This window comes from Heterocephalus glaber, unplaced genomic scaffold, assembly GCF_053883595.1.
Source record: "Heterocephalus glaber isolate CG9 unplaced genomic scaffold, H.glaber_assembly_v1.0 deba00001140, whole genome shotgun sequence".
In the NCBI taxonomy this organism is placed as follows: domain Eukaryota; kingdom Metazoa; phylum Chordata; class Mammalia; order Rodentia; family Bathyergidae; genus Heterocephalus; species Heterocephalus glaber.
In genome coordinates this window covers 1,909,859-1,926,610 of record NW_028258200.1, presented here as the reverse complement: position 1 = coordinate 1,926,610, position 16,752 = coordinate 1,909,859, and the positions used below count along the sequence as shown (strand labels likewise).

The 16,752-nt window shown below is 35.2% G+C and overlaps 1 protein-coding gene and 1 non-coding gene across 2 annotated transcripts in view; both read right to left on the bottom strand.

The window, feature by feature from the left end:
* Positions 1-16,752, bottom strand: part of Etfa (electron transfer flavoprotein subunit alpha) — a 59,218-nt gene that overhangs the window by 14,173 nt on the left and 28,293 nt on the right. The window lies entirely within an intron of this gene.
* LOC147828345 (small nucleolar RNA SNORA84) lies at positions 7,868-8,003 on the bottom strand. Its single transcript, XR_015450950.1, has one exon. It is a non-coding gene; the product is annotated as a small nucleolar RNA SNORA84 (small nucleolar RNA).

Genomic DNA, 16,752 nt, shown 5'->3' with positions numbered 1-16,752 from the left:
TAAAACTCCTAGCAAATATATTTATTTTAGAGGAAAAATCCCTAAAACAAGATGTGCTCAGATGAATAGCTAACATTTGTATATTTAAAAACCAATGTCAATTTTAACTAGCATTGGCATTTACCCTATGAATACACTGGTACATTATCTCTGGGCTTATCATAAATACTGGCGATAACCATGTACATTAGCTTTATGGTACTGTTTTACCAGAGGCTTCTGTGTTGATCAGAACACCTTGCCTCCTCCACCCGTTGTGGCAGGCACTAGGTGCAGAGCCATGGAGGAGACATACACAGACAAGACTCAGAAATCACTGTTTTTTTGTTGTTTTTGGTACCGGAGATCGAACTCAGGATCTTGCGCTTGCCAGGCAGACGGCGGAACCACTGAGCTAAATCCCCAGCCCTGAAATCACTGTTTTTGTTGTTCATGATGTTTGTTGGAATTTATAAAACCTGTATTGAAAACTAGCTGACATTTTCTGGTTAAAGATTCTGGACCTGGCTTTCAATGAAGTCAGTATCTGGTTCCAAATAACTGCTAAAGGAAAGCATCCAGAAGCAAAGTTAGAATATTTACTTGGGAGAAAAGGCAGCAGTCCTCACCGAGCCTCTGAAGGTTTTTCACATGAGCGGACATCACAGCTCAGGAGCTGGACATGGTGTTACTTGTCAGAGACATGTATGTAGTGTAGGCTTTATGGTCAAAGATTCTCTGAAACCCTAAATTCAGCCACAGATAGAAATCCCTCTGTATTCTTTTTAGCAGCCTACCTTTTCTCCCAGAGGTACAAGGGATCAAATAGATGTCTTCTTCACAAGTAGCTTGGTTAAAAGTGAAAGCAGATGGGAACTTATACCACTACTGTATGCTCTACTGTGGACCTCACACTGTCAGCAACCCAGTTGTTCAAATACAAAGTTAACTTTTAAAAAAATACAAATATTAACTATACTGTGATATGCAACTCAAAAGTTTAAATGTAAACCAGAAAAAGTGACTTTTTAGTACACTTTCAAACCCCTGATCTTTTATTACTGTTTGCTAATCACAGATTTCAATTATATAAGCTTTACAGTTTTTCTCAAAAGAATATTTTCACATTGAAATATAATTTTAACCCAAGTGGGTGGCACACTCCTGTAATCCCAGCATTCTGGGAGGCAGAGGTGCAAGTGGAGGCAGGAAGATTCCACGTTCAAGCCTAGTCTGGGTAACTTAGCTAACTTAACAAGGCCGTGACTCAATATTAAAAAATTTTTAAAAATGGACTAGGTATGTGGCTCAGCGCAAAGGCCCCGGGCTCAATCCTCAGTACTACAAAAATAAATAAATAAATTTAATATTTATACTTTGCAACTAGATGCTTTGCATTTATCTTAATTTACACTACTTCACAGATTTTTCCACTGTAGGGAAATATACTTCATGTACACCTGAAATGAGAGAAAGCCAAATATAGCACATATGCATGGCCAAGCTTAATTTAGATAGTTAATTCACAGTGAAATATGTAGGTATATAACATCAAAATGCTTAGATATAAAATCAAGTCTATTACAAAGTTTTGCATTTTAGCAAGTCAAATACTAAGTTTGTTTTGACTATTAAAACTTTTATCAGTGAGTTTCTTAACTGATCCAAGTCAAAATATGCTAAACTATACATACCTCTGAAGAATTTTGGACTGCATGGAACTTTTGTTGTTATGTATGTAATCTATTTTATCAGTGAAAAACTTTAGGCCACAGAAAGAGCTGGCCCTAGAACTCAGGTATCCTGACTTAAAAGTATTCTTTCCATTTACCAAGCTGTCTTTTCTAAAATTACTAAGAGCTCTGCCATTGCTTACAATAGTCTTTCTTGGTATTTAATCTAATATAACTAAGATAACTTCTACAGCAAGAACTTCATATGAGCTACAAAGCAACAAGCTTGGTGGTTCCTCAAAAAGTCTGCACTGAATGACTAACGTCACAGCAATTCCCACTGTGGGCTATACACCCTAGGAAACTGACAACAGAGGTTCAGGCAGACAGGTGTATGTGAACATTCACAATAGCAAAATTCATGGCAGCCAAGAGAGGAAAATAAAGCAACAGAAGTATCTATGAACAGACGAATAAAGAGAATATTTAAGAACTGCTGAAATATTATTCAGCCATAAAAAGAAACAAAGTTCTAGTACTTGTAGAACATGGATAAAATCAGGAAATAAAGTAAGCCAGTCACAAAAAGTCAAATATTATATGATTCCACTCATATGAAATCTCTACAATAAGCAAATTTAGAGAGACAGAAAATAGTAATTAATTAACACAGCCAGAGGTCAACAGTAATGAGTTATTTAATGGATACAAAGTTTCTGTTTTGGGTGATGAAAAATTTTGTAAACAGATAGCGGTATTAGTGGTACAACATTGTGAATGTAACTGATGCTACTGAAACTGTACACTTAAAAGTGGTTAAAACGACAAAGTTTATGTTATAGCGTCCTACAATAAATTCATGAGAAAGTTATCATCTTGAGAGGAGCCCTCACACCACTTTCCATTTCAAAAAACAACTCTAGAATCTTGTGTTTTCAGTAATTACAGAAAGTACTTTACAGGGCCAGGGATTTAGCTCAGTGGCACTGTGCCTGCCTTGCAAGCACAAGATCCCAAGTTCAATCACCAGTACCAAAAAAGAAAGTAGTTTACATGTAACAGTAAGAACAGATGAAACCAAGTATGGTATTTATGGAAAAATCTGTGCACCATTTTCACAGTTTTTCTGTAAATCTAAAATTATTCTAAAATACAGGTTTTTTGTTTAAAGGAGCCTAAACTGTGAAGTTGAGCCCAATTTACAAAGTCTCCTTTAAATACCTTCTAAAGTTGTAAGAATCGGAGTGGAGCTAATACTATAGGAAAAGGTAGCGCCAGTAAATAAATAATAAATTTGCTATACCTCCAGCCTAACTAAAGATGCTCTAAAGTAATCTCACTCTAATGAAATGGAGTACATTTCTACTGGCCCCCAAAATCATTTCCCAAACTGCCTTTCAAGCTAAATTTGGTTAATACTAACATATAGTTAACCTAAGTGATTAATATGTTCTTTTGTACATCTTAGGCCCTGAAATAAGTGAAAGTATTGAATTACATATAGTAAATGACCAATTATCTATTGAATAAACATTTCCATCTAGTACACTGTTGTATGCATGTTTATCATACCCGAAACTATGAATGAGAAAATAATTTTTATATGAAAGAACAGAAACTACACAATGTTGGTTTCTCAGAATAGAAATTTAAAGTCGTTTAATTTCTTTCAAGTTACTATACCAAGATAGCTACAACAAAGATTTTCTGTCTACTCTTATTGATTTTCATGCCAGCTGTTAAGATTGACTACCCACCAGATATGTCAATTTATCATTTTTGTAAGAGCATGCTTTTAAGCAGTTATGGTATATATATGTAAAGAAGAATTCAATAGAGTCTCTGAAACTTAAATTCTAATTGTATATAAAAATGGTAAGAAATAACTACTGATATTTGTTCTCTGGAATAAATGTTTAACAAAATCAGTCTAATAAAAATTAGCTTAGAAAACAACTCAAAATACAATTAAATTTGTAATTTTTGGTAATTAAATGCACAACTATACAACTTATACATCCAAACCACAGTTGATAAGCTCTACCACTTCTCCTTTGTTCTTGTAACCCTCCCTGTAAGGGCTTTGTAATTAACTTTAAGAAGCATGCTTAGGGGGTTTTCTGGACTGTGGGTCCATACAGCATTTCTCTCTGTCCTCTTGGGAACAGAACATCAATTGCTTTCAGCTAAATGCACTCACATATGAATATTTCAGTACAATTTAATGCTTCTATACCAACCCCAAAGGAACAGAGCATCAATTTGCGAACACAGTTCTCTTGGAGTTAAAAGCCAAGCCAGATAACGCAGTATGAAAGCAGTTGTCAATCTTTAGCTTTTTAGCAAGTTAGAAGGCAGCCCATAAATCCAGTCCCAGCTGTACACAAATAACTTTAGAAAGTTTGTTCCTACAGACTTTTCAACACTCATGAGTTTTCAAAAGAGAACTCAAAAACAAAATTTATTGTCTTGATAAAATTCTACCCAAAGCTGTTCATTGATCTGGTAACTAAAAAATGATTCGGGTCACTTAATCTCAAAATTATAAATGGACAGCTGGTCTGCTGGTTAAAAAAAAAATGTAGACAAAGTAATCTACACCCTCTAAAAAGTTAAGTGTATGAACACATTTCCCTGGTATCAGAAAACAGATTCTTCAATGATTAAAATATGCTTATATGTTTGGGTGGTTAGGAGATAAGGTCAACATTATCAACAAAACTAACAGAAGGCAATCCAGAAATACAAACCAAATATGCCAAGCCATACTAATTAAATCCTAGGCATAGCATAAATCTGAAATTCTTGGACTTAAGTACTAATGTGCTAATAAAATCCAATGAATCTGTCAAACATCAGTTAAAGAAATAATTCAATGCCTTTTCACAATTTTAAAACAAAAAAACTCAACAGACAAAAATGAGTAATAGTAACTGTAAAAATAGCAAACACAGAGCATTTATAAGATGCCAACCAAAGTTTAAAGTATTTTTTATATATTAACTCATTTAATCCTGATTTACATGTATTAACTTGTTTCATCTTTACAACTGTGTACTATACGAAATAGCAACAATTATTACCATCACTGTATAGCTGGGAAAACTGGTACAGCGAGGTTAGGAGTTTTGTCCAAAGTCAAACAGCAAGCAAGTGATAATGCCAGGAGCAGAATACAGAGAGCCCAGCTAGAGAGTCTGGAATCTTGAGTGCCTGTGTCCATTCTGTAACGCTGTTTATTACAAGGACATTTTCAATCTGATAAACAATATCCACCAAAAACAGCAAGCATCGTCACATCCATGGTGAAACGCTGCAAGAATTTCCTTGAAAAAAAAGGTACAAAGATGCTTATCATCACCAATTCCATTAAGCAGTATCTAGGGAGCCACAGCTAACAGAAGGAAAAAAAATTTAAAAGGATGAAACAAAATTTCATTATTCCCAGAGGACATGACTGTGTATGTATAACACACAAGAGAATCCAGAGAAAACAGGAGCAATGTGTAAATATCAGTTACGTTCCTAGATATCTATATGAGGTGTGATAAGAAAATAAGCTGAATGTTTAAATTTTTTAAATTTTCTAACAGTGAAAGAAACACTGCTGTTAATCCCCCTAAAAATATTCCTGTTCACTTCAAACACACTCATTCTTGCCACATTCTGTAACTGTTCTAGACATCTTCTTTTGTAGGTATCTTTACTCAGGCTGTTGTGACTGCCTCAATGCCCTGAATTGATTCAAAACATTGACCTTTCATGACCATTTTGACTTTGAGCAAGAGCCACAAGTTGCATAGTACCAGATCTGGTGACCAAGGTGGATGAGGATACACCGTAATGCTCTTAAATTTTTATTTTTATTAGTACATGTTTGCAGTACGTAATGATAATATTAACTGCAGGGAGTTAGTACATGCACGTAACACATCTTAATCCTTTTCATGTCCCTTCCCCTCCCTCTCTCTCCATCTCCTGGTCCCTTTTTCACATGCAAAAGATCTGTCTCCCTGTTTCCTATTGTCTACCTTTTATTTGACTATTTATACTTTGGGTTTCTCATAGAAGAGAAACCATGTGATGTTTAAGCTTGTGTGTTTGAATATTTCACTTAACGTTACAGTCTTAGGTGTATCTGTTTTCCTACAAATGATTCAAACTTATTCTGTATGGCACAGTAGCACTCCACTGTGTGTAAATACTAGAGTTTATTTATCCATTCATCTGTTGATGGACATACAAGCCACTTCCAAGATTTAGCTCTGAATTGTGCTGCTATGAGCATAGGGCATGGATCACAATAATATGACGTCTTTAACTCTTTGGGGAAGATAATTTTTTGAGGAATCTACATACTGATTTCCACAGTGGTCGTACTAGTTTACATTCCCATCAACAATGTAGAAGGGGTCCTCTTTCCTCTCAGCCTTGTCAGCATTTGTTACTATTTGATTTCTTGATGACAGCCATTCAGAAAGCACTTCTTTTGAAATAATCTCATCTTCTAAGATTATTTCTGAGAAAAATGAGTAAAAGTTTTTTTAAAAATTAAAGCTAATGTACAAGTAATAGGGAAAAAAGTAAGAACCAAGATACATCATGTACAGGTACAAGCACCCAATGATAAATATAAATGTACTGTAGTCATTCTTTTTTTTTTTGGCACCAGGGATCGAAGTCAGGTCCTTGTGCTTGCAGGGAAGGTGGCAGAACCACTGAGCTAAATCACCGGCCCCCTAAACGTATTGTATACCTAAAATGTACCAATAAAAGAATTTAAGGAGAAAAAAAAATAAAGCTAGCTAGGCACCTGTAATCCTAGCACCCAGGGAGGCCGAGGCAGGAGGATTCCAAGCTCAAGTCCCATCTGAGGAACTCAGCAAGACTGTCTCAAAATTAAAAACAAAAGAGGCTTTGAGATATAACTCAAGGTGAAGGCCCTGAATTCAACCCCCACTACCACAAAGGGTGGTAGGCATTCAAAAGATAAGAATCTCACGTTCAAATAGTTTCCCAATTTTCTTTTTTGTACCTTTTATTATTTATTCATGATTTTTATAACAAACAAGCCCCATACCTCTCTGATTTGTCTCTATGGTGAGAAAAAAAAATTTTCTTTTGAGACAGGGTCTCACTAAGTTCAGGCTGGCCTTGAACTTGCAGTGATCCTCTTGCCTCAGCATCCCTAGTGCTAGTATAACAGGCGTGTGCCACTAAGCCCAACAAGTCCAAGGAGTCTTAAAATGTCTTTTTAAAAAAATTTGCTAATAACCTTGCAGAGACACTGGATCAATCTGATACTGTCAAGAATCCTAGATCTTCTTGATCTTCAAAGTCTATTTAAAATTCTAATAAAATTAGTGATCAAGTCATTGACAGATGAGAAGGGAAAATAAGACTGCTAATAATTTGAGAACAATAGGAAGATGGAAAATCATTTTCCAGAATCACAACAGTCTGGGGTAACTGCCTCCAGGAGAGAACATAACTCCACCAGTTTTGAAAGCATCAAATGCATCATAGTCTAAGCACAGCAAGTGACTCAGGCCATAAGAAACAGTTTGTACAAGTAGTGCCTTTCCCTCTTTCATTCTCATTTTTCACATATGAGAGTGTCTCTGAATTTTATAGAGAAGAAATAAGAAAAGCATAGATGGAACATTAAACTAAGTGAACATCTAACCAATCAGCACCACTCAACAACACAGAAGCTGTAAGGCAGTTTAGATCTTCAACTCTTATTACAATCTCTAGCCTTCTGAGGACAGAAACAAATGTTAATTTCTACATTTACTGATTTACTAAGTTCAGTGGCTACCTAATCAGAGGCTAAAACACTGTCGGAAGACTAAAAAGACATTTACATGTCCACACATTCATTTCCATCATTTCTAATCTACCCTATGATGGCCCTTGACTATGAAGATAATTAGAGATGCAGGCTCCCTGGCCCCAACCTGGATCCAGTACCTGCATTTCAATGAGATCCCTCAGGGATTAGTACACATTCTCACACTGTTCTGACAATTACTCAAGATATCTGTCTGAATGTTTCTTCTCTTTTGAAAAACAACTTGAGCTTTCTGAGAAGAGGGGTCATAACTTTCACCACATTTTCTAGGCTATCTCTGCTGCCCCCAAAGAGTAAGAATCACAGTACTATTATGCCAAACACAAAGACCCAATGTAAGAGCACTATTTCAGGAAGAATCCCGTGTACCAGTGACCAGGCTATGGCAGCTGCTGAGGAAACACAGCTCCCATGCCAAAATCACAGGAGTGCTCTGCCCCACCATACCCACCGGAGTGCTGCACTGTTCAACAGCCTCCAGCAACCAACCACAGGGTGCTGCAGTATTTTTATAAACCTCCCTTACTACTAGATGGCACTTGGCTGCAGCACTGACCGTCTTTTATCTTGTAAAGACTCTCACAAGAGAACTTCCAGAACCACTTCAGAAAGTGAAGAATGATGGGAGAAGTGTGTTCAAAGTAAGAGGAAATATGTTGAGGGGAGTTAATGGCAATGTCTTTAGTGTAATAAAACATTTTAAAGTTAAATATTCACTGTATATTTTGATCATGCCTTGTATCTTTGTAACTAAAATTATAGATCTAAATAAGTAAAGAAAGAAAATCATGAATAAATAAATAAATAAATAAAATCATGGTCATGTATAGAAGGCTAAATATTATAAAGAGTCAACCTTCTCCAAGTTTATATATCCAGGGTCTCTCATTTGAAGTTTTTCTTAGTATTTGTTACCAAAAAACAAACAAACAAACAAAAGCATTAGTCACAACCTGTACATTTTTTTTTTTAAACTTGGGAATCACTATTCAAAAAATCGCCATCAGAAATTTGCGTGAGTGCATATCTAAGGTGCTTACAGACTTGAACAAGACTGCCCACCACACTCAGCAGCTGTATCTCAGCTACTTTTCAGATATGATCATATCTCACATTCACACTGACTATAAGCAAGGGGAACATAAAGAGACATTTGTTGTAAGATTCTTTTCATCCCATTGCTTTATCTAAGCTTTTCAACAATGGTTCACAGCCGTCTATCTACTTCTAGGATTTCAAAAGTGGAGAAAACCGTCCAGCTCTTCTTTGGATCCACTAGTGAGCCCATCTGCTAGCTGGCCCCAGTAAACACCTTGACCCTGCCGAACAATGTCATTACAGCCCCTTTCCTACTTCTCATCACCAAATCTCATATAGATAATTCTTCAGTCAGTATATTATCAGTTTTTAAATGGCCTTGGTTATTAGCTAAGAGGTGCTTACATTTGTCATGTATCTTAAACATATTTTCTCATTGTTTATTTACATTATGGTACTTGTTTAGAGCAGTATAGAAGAAATAACTGTTACTATATGGTTGGCACTGCACTCTGTCCAGACACATACCAAGTAGAGTTCAGTAAGTATAAATAACTAAGTAACTGGTGTTTTAAATGCTTTCTATTACACAAAAAAATTGGGCGGTTTTTTTAAAATTTGGTACCGGAAATCGAATTCAGGACTTTGCACTTGCTAGGCTGATGCGGTGCCACTGAGCTACATCCCCCGCCCTTGGGTGTTCCTATATAGGTCTAAGAAGATTTTGTAACTAGGAATAAATTATTTGAGGTTTTGAATGATTGGTTAATTCTCCCTTTTAAGATAATAAACTATAGACTTGGATACTCTGAAGCTTCACTATCTACACAATTTCTAGAATAAACTAAAATTAGATAATGAGTTATATCTACATTTCCTTTAAAAATCCCATTGTAAGTTTGATAAATGATTTCTAAACCTTCAGAGAAGAGGAAAGAACCAAAAATAACAGACAATTTGGGAGAAGAATCAGGATGGGGCTTGCTCAACCAGACAACCAAAGCTCTGAGTTAGTGTAACACTGTTACAGTAAGGAGAGACTGGTCAAAGGGACAGCTCAGAGAGGGCAGAAACAGACTCAGCCATCTATGTGAGCTTTATGTATACAGCACATGGTGATGCAGCAGACCCATGGGGAGAAAGGAGTATGTAAGAAATGAGACTGAGAAAACTGATTAGCTACATGGTTAAACTGAATACTTTCACACCAAACATAAAATACTCAGGAAGGAAGTATATAGACCAAAGTATGAAAAATAAAACTTTAAAACCTTTAGAAAATAAACAGGTGAATACTTTTAAGATCTTTTCCTAGAAAAGATTTCTTAAGACACAAAAAGAACATTTTAAAAGAAAAATAAGTTCAATCACATTAAAAGTTTCCATTAAGAAATGAAAGATCTAGGGGCCAGGGATTTAGCTCAGTGGTTTTGCCACCTGCTGCACAAGCGCAAGGACCCGAGTTCGATCCCCAGTACCAAAATAAATAAATAAATAAAAATTAAAATTAAAAAATGAAAGATTTAAAAAGTGGAAAGACACATAAACTAAAAGAAAATGCATGCAATACATATAATCAATAAAAGGCTTTTTTCTAGATAAAGAACTTCCAAGAATTGATAACAAAAAGACAAAACTGCAATAGAAAAATGTGCAAACGATGAAAACATGAAATATTCTGAGGGGAGAAAAGCCATAAATGGATATTTAGTACTTAGAGAAAAAACAGATAAAAAGCGCATTAATTTCATGCCCTGATTAGCAAGACTTTTTTTTGTAATTGTGGTAAAATATATATAACATAGGCCGGGGATTTAGCTCAGTGGTTCTGCCACCTGCCTCGCAAGTGTAAGGACCCAAGTTCAATCCTCGGTACCAAAAAATTAAAAAAAAAAAAAAAAAAATATATATATATATATATATATGTATATATGTATATATAACATAAAATTGATCACCCTGACCATTTATAAGTGTATAGTTCAGAGGCATTAAGTATACATTCACTGTGTGCAAACATAACTACATAAACATTCAAGGAAGAAAACATAAGGGTTTTCAACGATATGTAATATTCTTTCTTTCAGTGGTAAAAAGATGTTTACTATTTTATTTCTATATAGTTTTACATATATAAATTTTTAAATGAAAATAATGGGAAGTAAAGAGAATACAGCAAATGTAAACTACTAAAGTTTTCAAGCTTAGCTTAGCAAGAGATGAGAGCACTGGGAGCTGGATTGGAAAAGAGGCTGTATGGGAAGTGCAGGGCTTCATTTCAAGACTAAGACAAGGCCAGAGGAGAGGAGGAAACAATGGCCCCAGAAGAACAATGCGCACCATTCTAAAGGAGGTAGGAAATGATGGGCTCCAGAGGACAGTGGAGACTCTAGCATTAAACAAGGATTGTGTCCTTCTTTGACACATGTAGATAAGCTGGACTTTGGTGTCGTTTTTGCTTTTATAGAAAGTATAGTCAGCTTACTGGTGTAGTAAAGGGAAAAGCCCTTGTCTGAGAAGAAAATGATACTAAATGAAGGTTTTAAAAACTGGTGACAATTTAAAATAATGTATTTGAAATACAGAGGACAAAATCAAAATTCAGTTCAGGTAGATAGATTTGTAGACAGCCACCTGAGGATACACAATTCACCATTTTTTTTCTGAACAAATTGTCTTTAGAATGTACTCTAGGCTCAAGTTATTCTGTAGGCTCTCAGAAAAATGAGAAAGGAAGCTGAGCTAATAGTACTCTACACACACTACCCATTTCAACTCCACTTCTTCCTCACAAAATTTCATTTGAAGGGTTCTATAAATAAATTCCCAATGTGTAACTTTACCCTAACATAATCTTGAACAACAGGCACAAAACCAAATGATTTCGGCCCCTCATGGAAATGCGCTTAATATTAGGCAACTGGCCCACATGAAGGGGTATTATAAAAACAGTCCTATGAAGCTACTGTTCTATTTATAGTAAAGGCATTGTTGAGAATGTAATCAATAGTGTCCTCTTTATATGGACTCAAGAGACATAACTCTCTCAGATCTTGGTACTAGGCCAAACAATACTTCCCATGTGCAATTAGTTTGTTTTTACCTTTAGGGCACTGTAAATCAGGGCACTGATCTTTCCCAATATGAACTAGCTTCTAGAAAATCTAATGCCAAATCTGCAGCCCACACCTAGAAAACAGAATCACCCAAAATTTTATTCAAAATCTTTCTTCTAGTTTCAACATATCTTTTCAATCTTTGTCTACCTCTCACCTGAATTTCCTCAAGACCATTCAAGGCCGGCTGCCATAGACAGGGGGTGGGGGTGAGGGCAGGAACACTGAGTAAGCCCTAGCCCAGGTCTATGTGCAGAGGACCCACCTAAGACTGTGATGAGTAAAGAACCAAGACCACTCCTACCACAATCAAGAGATGAAAGGCTAAGGAAACGCAGTAACTGCATGCAGTACTTCAACATGAAGTGGAGAGGGATGGCTGTAATGACTATCATTAGGGTAACTGATAAAATTATAATATTAAAATGTGGAAATTTTGAATTGAAATATGAAATAACAAAATTGGGATATAAAAAATAACTGTATTTAGGTTGTGTAAGAGAAATATACCCTGAGATATTAGGGCTAAAGAACTATAAGGTCAAATAATTCAGGAAAAAGTCAACATGTATAACCATATATATATTATATATATAGTATTCACATATATATAGTATTTTTAAATTCAATTTTTTGTTAAATCTGAAATTATTTCCAAATAAAAAATTTTAAAAATAAAAAGAAGTCTCTTGTAACAGTGAGGTATGGAACTGAATAGTTTCCAATTGCTGGATCTGAATTCTTACAGGGAGTATGAATCCAGAAGGATTCTATGAACTGTTCCACACATATGTGTTTAATAATCTTTCATATGTATAAATTATTATGAATGTCAAGAAAGCATTTAAAAGCATACCTTTAATGATAAAAATTGATATTTTGAAAGTATGCGTCTACATGTAAAAGATAACTATATTTTTGTAAAATATGACAATATACTATAATTATCTACTTATGGTAAGTGTTCACATTTAATTTAATTCAATATGTTTTTGGAACATCAACCTCTGAATCTTTCATATTAGACACTGCAAATGTCAGTCTCTCAGACATTTAAGAATTCGGTGGGCAATAAATTACAGACTTTCAAACAAATGAAAAAAAAAAGCATACCTAAATTCATAACATCCTTTGGGTATTAGGTATTTTCTCAAATAATTGATTTTTTTAAGTAACATTATTATTAAAAAGGTATTATTATTTTGTCCGTAGGAAACTTACTACTTATCATCAGAAAGAATAGTGATGTTTTCCAGACATTACAGAATGGCAATAAAACAGAACATGGAATCTTCTATTATAAAGTTGAAAGTGAGGAAAAAGAAATCAAGCTTTAAATGAGTCAAGAGGCTTCAGACTCAAATTAAACAAGGATAAATGAAAGTGCTGTGTTCTGTTTTAAAAACAAAGAAATATTGCATTACGGCTGGATGAAGGAAGTGTGGTTTAATGGCAGGCAATTCAAGTCAGGTAGTTGGTAGAGGAGATTTTAGATGTTCACAAGTGTGATTCTTGCCATTTGTGAGATACAGATGCCAAAAGCCTAATGCAATATTAAACAGCATTAATTAAGATATTCTTCAGGGAGATAATGACCCAACTCTGCAACAGTCAGAATATATGTGAGGTAATGCATTCAATTTTGGACCTTAGGATTTCTGTGTATGGCCCCGAGGAAATAGCTTGTAACAGGCTTATCGACTGCTAAAACAACTCTAAAACCTGGTTAAAACACAGATAGCAACTGTTTAAATACCTTGGAGATCAACCCAGACAGGTAGGGTTTGAAAAGTCAGACTCCTGCAGACAAAGGAGGGAGGCCTACTGACATGAGCCCAGCGTCTTTCCCCTTTTCAACGTGGGCCCTTTGCAGATTCCCCACAATAATAAAAGCCAATCAGAAAGCAGCCACATTAAATGAAAACCTGCAGTCTTACTGGTGGAGAAAGACACAGAGGAGACAGTATTTGTGGCTGTCATATCAGCTGGAAAGAGAGCGAAAGGTTCCAGAGAGGAGAGAATATGGAGGGAGAACCTCAAACTGTGCATACAAACTCCACTCCAGACTGGCTGAGCCCTGTGTTAGGCACATATGAGGTAGACTTTAAGTTATGGTTTAAGGTGAGAAGAACTGAACAGAGGAAATAGAGTTCACAGTTTGACTTCAGCCACATTAACTGCCTGCTAAACAAAAAATTAATATTCTAAACAAATATAATTCATAATTTCTACAACATATTAGTGTCTATACAATGTAATCCAAAAGTATTAGACCGATGATTCTCAAAATATGGTCTAGATATACCCGTGAGCCTCAAGATTCTGGGGAGTCAGCAGTTAGTCTGATCCTAACACTTACAGGTCATTTGCCCATTTTTCTCTCATAAGTGTATGTAACAGAGCTTGTCAGAGGCTGTATGACTTTTAGTATTTCACCACTCTGATAGCTAATAGAATGTCTGCAACCACGTTTTTATGTTTCCTGAAATTTGTGTAAGGTAGGACATTTCAAGCATATGTGTGTGCACAGAGATTAACTCAATTTGTTCTCAGTACAATAAAGCAGTCTGTGCTCTTAGTTATAACTCCTGTAGTTTTTGTAATCTCATTATTGTCCAATATATCAGTATTTAAAGTGCCAGAGATTTCCATGTGTGCAAGGAAACAAAAGGACACTTTGTGTTCTTGTAAAATAGTGGCATTTAAGTTGTTTTCTTGAAAACTTTCATATATTTTAAATTTTCTCTAAAACTATTATTTTAGATTTCGACACTACATATACTGAAATAAAGATAACTCATTTTCTCAGCCCATAGCTGCAATATCTATGTTTAAAGATTCTGAAAAACAATAAAACTGGTAACAATTCTGTAACTGATGGGAAAGAGGAATCCAAGAAATACCGTATAAAATAGAAAAAAACTGTGACAAGATGATGAAAGTTATCTTTCTCTTGGCTTATATATGTTAGTAATTATCTTACTGTTTCCTAGACAAGAGAAACGACTGTCATTTTGAAAATAGTCATTCAGAATTTAGAGGAAAATAAATTGGACTTTATTTTAAACATAGATGTGCTGAGTTCAAAAGCAGGTCAATTAAGCTTTTCTAACTAGAAAAGGTCACTAAAGCATCTTAAGTTACATTTCATTGTCCAGAGAAGATTAATAAAGGTAACTACTAATAAAGGTGAAGACTAAGGAAAGTGACATTGCTCAGTGCCCGCTAGATGAAAAATCAGTGTAAGAAATGATGGCACTGACACATTCCAATGGTAGTTACTGAATAAGAGATTTGGCTATAGACATGAACACTAAGTTAGCATCATCTGCAGAATTGTACTTTTGCCTAACAAACAAATCTACAGACATGATTGGATTAGCTGCTTTACTTTCATCTGTCTAGTATTAACCCCAATTAATCACTTAAGAAATTGGAGAGCGAGTGGCTGGGGTTCTAACTCAGGGCCTCACATGTTAGGCAAGTATTTCACCAATGAGCTACACCCTGGTCCTGAAAAATTATTTTGTATGAATGCTTGGTAAGAAACTCTAGAGGCACTGACATTCAACACACTAAATAACTTCTTGAGTCTTGGAGTTTATTCTGTGAAAACTGCACTGACACTGAACTGATGGTGTAAAAACAATGGTGGGTAAAACTGCTGCTCCCTTAGCATGAATCATGGCAGGGCACCAAATTGCACGCAATGTCACTGTATTCTCCACAGCCACATATTCAGTTAAAAAATAAAATTTAAAAAAGGCTATGTCCCTTAAGAATGTCCTTGATGGAGCACTGAGAATTATTGATTCGATTCAATCTTGACTTCTGGGCACTCATATCTTTAATGTTTTGTGTGACAAATCATGAAGAGAAGACACTGCCACTCACACCAACACACAGTGATGATCCTGGGGAAAGTATGGGACAGGTGGAGTTTCAGGCTGCACTGGCCACTTTCGGTGAAACGTCATTTTTACTGTAAAGAACAACTGATAGATATTTGCAGTTTTGGAAGGTATTTTATTGAAAATAAAGTAAATTTATCAATTCTGAAACTAGTGATATATTTATTGTCAAGGTCAAAATTTGAGGTTTAAAAAAGTGACAATTATATTTCTAAAAATCTTGTTTCCCTGATTACGAGCTCTAAAGACTCTTCTAATGAGGTAAGTGGTGATACTAATGAATGTGGTCTTTTGATAATGATGAATGTGTCCACAGCTGAAAGATTTGCATAATTCAGTAAACCATCGTTTTCTAAATGAACAGCACATGATGTCACACAACAGTAAAAGATCCATTCAAAATGCAATATAGGCCAATAGATTTTAATGTCAGAGTTTGAAAAGGTCACTAATATGGTTTCAGATTCTACACTGCAAATAAACAGTAAGAAAACTACTACATGTCAAGTTTGTAACATAAGGAATATATAAATACAATTATCTGAAAAGGCTATTGTTTAATACTCCTTTCTCTTCTAACTAACTGTGTAATGCTAGATTTTCTTCACGCTCTCCAATCAAACCAATATACAGGGTATGACTGAAATATATGGTGAAAGTTTAAATTAAAATTATTTATTACAGTCAAAGACAAATTACCATTAACCCCATTCAAAATACTTCCTTTTGCTTAGAATGCACTTACTCACTGTTTCTGCCACTTTCTGAAGCAGTTTAAACTTCTCTTCCATGAGTATTTTCACAAGGTGTGATCAAAAATATGGTGAATGCTGCTGCCAAGTACCATCCAACAGAAAAGCAGGCTCATAAAAACATTAGTGTCCCCTCATCTACCTTGTTCACTTGATCTGGTACCATAGGACTTCTGGCTTTTCTTCAAAGTCAAAATGATCATGAAAAGTAAACATTTTGAATCAATTCAGGACATCAAGGCCATCATAACAGCACAACTAAAGATACTCATGAAAGAAGACTTCCAGAACTGCTTCAGAAAGTGGCAAGAATGATGGAGTAAGTGTTTGAACTGAATGGAGGTATTTTGAAGGGAATTAATGGCAATGTGTCTTTCACTGTAATGTATTTTTTAAAATTTAAACATCCACCATATAATTTGATCATAT